The sequence below is a fragment of the Montipora foliosa genome, chromosome 5, assembly GCF_036669935.1.
Source record: "Montipora foliosa isolate CH-2021 chromosome 5, ASM3666993v2, whole genome shotgun sequence".
NCBI classification, from domain to species: domain Eukaryota; kingdom Metazoa; phylum Cnidaria; class Anthozoa; order Scleractinia; family Acroporidae; genus Montipora; species Montipora foliosa.
In genome coordinates this window covers 41,582,739-41,587,738 of record NC_090873.1, presented here as the reverse complement: position 1 = coordinate 41,587,738, position 5,000 = coordinate 41,582,739, and the positions used below count along the sequence as shown (strand labels likewise).

The 5,000-nt window shown below is 40.0% G+C and overlaps 1 protein-coding gene across 1 annotated transcript in view; it reads right to left on the bottom strand.

Moving 5' to 3' along the window:
• Nucleotides 1-1,080, bottom strand: part of LOC138002752 (tetratricopeptide repeat protein 28-like) — a 7,209-nt gene extending 6,129 nt beyond the window's left edge. The window contains exon 1 of the mRNA XM_068848735.1: nucleotides 953-1,080. The gene's annotated coding sequence lies outside the window, so the exon portion shown is untranslated. The remainder of the gene's footprint in view (nucleotides 1-952) is intronic.
• Between the last annotated feature and the right edge of the window lie 3,920 nt (nucleotides 1,081-5,000).

Here is a 5,000-nt window from a genome sequence, read left to right as displayed (position 1 = left end):
AGACGGCCATGTTGGTGTACAAAACAATAGCAAATTATGGCTCATGCTTTGCATTATAATAGAGTCAAATTCCCGAAAGACTTTTTTCTGTATTGTTCTGTACACCAACAACATGGCCGCTGTGACGTCAGGCGAAAACCATCTATCAGGCAAGGCGCCATGGTAAATGTGCCAGGCACAGGAACTCAAACGTCCCTGATATACCCAACCGATTAGCAAGACCTTGGGCCTAGCGATTGTTGTGGGTCTTGTGAAGACGGCGAAGACTCCGATGAGTATACTTAAGTTGATGAATTTAGTGATGATGATGACAGTGACTCTGAAGGCGACGAAGAGAGAAGGGAGACTGCATAATTTAGAATGCTTTTATGTGCCAGCCGGATGGTAGAATGTATTTATCGGTGGACACTTGGGTAAGCAATCCCATGCAGCTACAAATTGTCTCGCACTGTCTTTATTCCCTCCGTTCTCCATTAATCTCACGTTTCGTTTTGAGACTTATTTGTTCCCCCCTCCCCCACCCCTGCCTTCGTGACGCTCAAGAGACCCTCAAGGAACAATATTGAATTGGTTTTGATTTTTCAAACTTCATTTTGATAGGTGATAATCGTACAAGCAACAAGTGAGCTCTATTACATTACAAACAAGCGTCTCAAATGTTAAGCTGAAAGATTTGACTTTCCATGCAAATCTAACACAAACAGTCTTGAAATAAGTTCGAATAGCCTGGTTGTTTAGGGAAAACGATGATTATTTTCAAGCAATGTAAATTTTACTTCCGGTTAAGTGTCCACTATATATAATCGAGTTTAAAGACATTGAGATCGTAGCGATTAGTTAAATACAAAAACAAACCAAATCGTATGTTTTGTGCTAACATATTCCATCAAGTACTAATACTATTAAGTCTATTTACTGAAGTATTGATTTTCAGTTGAGTGATTCCACTTACCGTACATTGTTATTTTTCTGTCGCAAAACAATAACTGAATGTCGATATTGGAAGTAAGAGCTTAGCCTATGTCACAGTAGTTAGGTCGACTACACCAAGAGATGAGTAAGGAACTTGGTGCGTTTCTATAGCAGTAACAATAAAGCCCTGATTAAGGAAATAAGGGAAAATTTCCCTTTGGTGATCCTATGGCAACGAACTAATATTTACTTATATGGTTCATGGATGGCTAGATTTTGATAGTAATGCCAAACCGCACCCTGCTCGTTAAAAGTTAGCCACTGAGCCTGACGCGTACGGTTCTGGTTCGCTCGTTTCAGAATTGAATAACAATAAGATAATGAAGTCTGGTTTTAGTTGTCAGCTTCTGCAACAAAACTGCCTTTGGCGATGTCATAGCCTTAGAAAAGAGGGCAAGCTTGCGGGTACATTGGTAAAATAACCCTTTGAATATTGGTTGGAGTGCCACACATATGTTCTGAACATCTGGAACGTCTACTTAGTTATCTTTGTTTACATTTGAGATACAAACTATAAAGAAAAAACATGTTTGATTCTATTAAAACGTATAGAAAACATGTTTTTTTCTAAAAGAGGAATTGTAAACAGGTTTACTCGCCGGGCCCAAATATTTATATATTTACCACATGTGTACTCTGCCATATGCAACACTGCAATACTTCTGCTTGGGAAAAAGTTCTCCCGTTGTTACACAAATAAAAGTTCATATCTACGTATAACCGCTTGTGAAAGCGTTTGCTAAAAGTTAGCCTTGGAAAATATTCTCACAAAAATACTGCACTAATTAAACTACGAATAAAAAGATGAAAAAAAGCGGCGGAAGTGAGCTTTGGAGACCAGAGAGAAACACAATCAACCCAAGCAAATTTTAGCCTGACACAAGAACAAACTTTGCACACAGATAACTTCAATGTTATAAGTAAAGGAAATCGTATGGACTTAGTCGTTTGTGCATTTCGTGATTTATGGGCACGCGTGTGATATTTGGAAAGTTCTCAAATCTCTTAAGACAAAAAAGTAAGGTTCATTATTTGACTAGAGATGACTGGGTGTTCATAATGTATTCAAAATACATGCAAAGGAACAGTGGCTTATTTCTTGGCTCAGTGCTAATTTGTTTATCAGTATTGTTCGAGCCTTGAGGCATCAAACCGTGGAACAACATGATCAGTTATTCCATTCGACTAAGTGTCAATATCAGGAAACAAAAGAGTGAAAGGCTGCCCAAGTATCATGATTGCCTGGTGTAGTTATTGACGACGATTTAAAGCGTAACAACCACTGATGTAGACTGCATTGCATCTAATGCTGTTAAGATGTTATAAACACTAAGACGTCTTAAAAGAGCTGGTGTGTCGCCTCAGGCCAAATGTTGTCAGGGCGCTTGTATAAGTCCTTAAGTAGATGAATCTACGAGTATGCAGCCACAGCTTGGCAAGGCATTCCAGATTGTTTGTTTTCCAAGATAGAATCTATCCAAAACGGGGCCCCTAAAAATTTTAATCCAAAAATTAAATTGATGCTCTGTCCACCATGAGTGGTATGCCGGATTTTCTTGTCAGTAGGAGAGTTTCAGTGAGTAAAGACTTTTTTTATTTGAAATAGGTAATATTAAATTATCTTTCTACGTCCTACTTGAAGTTCAATATAGCTTACCCATACCATACAACGTAAGATTCCAGAGACAAACTAAAAGAATAGGATGCAGGGTCAGCAAATTTGTTTATTTTCACAATCTATAGTTATATATCTCTTTAACTCTCTATCTGAAAGAGAGGCATGGTATCGGCCGTTCCATATAGTTTCTTTTTTAATAACAGCAAGTGCAAAGGACTGTGGTGCGGATCTCTGAGACATCGTGCTGATCAGCTTTACGGTTTCGAGTGGTATAATGACTATATCCCTGATGAGATTCTAGGCCAATATTTTGGTAATATCGATTGCTCACGTAGGAACTGGGAGGAAAAAATTCAGAAGATCAATAATATCATTGGCGCTTGGTGCCACAGAGATCTAAGCCTCAAAGGAAGAGCCCTCTTAACAAACAGTCTCTTAACATCCACCTTCTGGTATTATAACGTTACATCATTGGCTGTACCCTCTTAGGCCATTTCTCAAATCGAGCATGCGATTTATGGTTTCTTTTGGAAAAACAAGCATCGCCTTGTCAACAGAGACATCTTGGCGCTACCCTGAGGGAGGGTGGTTTTAACATATCGCGGTTGGAGACGAAGATTCAAGCTTTTCGTTTGAATTCACTGAGGCTTCTTACCGAGGAAGATGCGCATTAGAAACACTTCACAGCTTACTTCCTTGGAGTGGCTAACATGAACCTCGGAATATCCCTGCCTTTCATAAAGAACTGCTCAATGCCTGGTCTAAGCATAAGGAACACCGTACTCGTATGCAGACTCCTAAATTTACTGTAGACATCTTACAGGAAACCCTGTTTCTTAATGAGCTAATTCCTGTCCAAAACAAGCCTCTTCTATATACGGATTGGATTGCAGCTGGAATTATTCGTATCAAGGATATATGCTACGAGGTCGTCCACGGTTTTCTACCTGTATCAGCTGTCCTTGAAATGCTATCGGGTCAGCGTCCGCGGCCTCATGATATCGGCAACGCATAGACAGTTTACTGAAATTTTGCTCCCTTTGCCACCAGAATGGAAACATCAAATTTGCATGCGCCACCCAGCAAAAACCAGCCTAGCTTACAACCTATTTTTGGAATCGTTAACCCGGTTTCCGACCAGCCTCCTACCGATTTTTTGCAATGCAAGACGCATCACTTTTATCATCAAGTACATCAGTCCAAGAAACCTGTAATACCCGCTATAGACTACTGGAAACGAACCTTGCAACCAGAGCCAGTTTTTGACTCTGAACAGTGGAAAGCTTTTTATTTTCCGCTGATTACCAATCGGCAAGGCGACGTAAATTGGAAGACAGTACACAGAGTGCTCCCAACTGCTCTTTCTCTGAGAAGGATGGGCATCCTAGATTCTGAAAGTTGTTTCAGATGTGGTTTAACGGACACTATTGAACACGCTTTTCTTGATTGTCTACCAATTACAAACTTTTGGACCTTTGTCCAAACGTTCAAGATTTTAGGCACTTATCGACCACTTTCGAGACAGATTAAATTACTACTGAGGTAAGGTAGCTAGAGGTGACGAGCCTCTAAGCAGACGATTCTTTTAGAGTGCAGACGATTCTTTTAGAATCTCTGCACGGTTGCCAATTAACATTATCAACTCCGTTGATAAAACCAAATTTTTGTATACTACTTCCCCACCGACGCAGCACCACAGTTTCTTTAGAAACTACCCCCTTCAGACGACAAGTGGATTTGCTAACTGGACTTTAATATCAGTGGCTAGAAATTCTATACATACGTCGATTGTTCAACACAGAGCTTACCAAACCACTGTAAAACCGGAAGCACTTTTCAAGTCTGCAATTAAAGCTCATTTATTAGCCTTTTTAGAGGCAAAAAAGGGGTTAGTCACGTATGGTTTAGGGGCCGATTAATTGATTAATCTCTCCCTCGCAGGATCGAAAGTACCACGGGGCACCCCAAACAGAGATTTTGCTTTTTTGTTTCTTTTTTTTTTTTTTTTGCGCTATATATATTTCACAAATACGCATGCGTTCTGTACGTACTATCGTGTGATTGGTACCACATGAAGAAATGCAAGAAAATAATTGCAAAGTATAGACCTTTTATCTTATATACTCAAATAGAGGAGCTACGAGTAGTCAAGGGGTTAGTAACGTATGGTTCATGGGCCGATTACTCTCTCCCTCGCAGGAGATCGAAAGTAGCACGGGGGACCCCAAACAGAGTTTTTTCTTTTTTTTTTTTTTTTTTTGCCATATATATTTTACAAATACGCATGCGTTCTGTACGTCCTGTCGAGTGTACAGCTCGTACGTCCGTCCGTACAATGTGAACTTCAACAGCAAAGCGACTCAAAACGGCGGACTGATCCGCTAAGAACGAGACACGCGACTTACCCTTA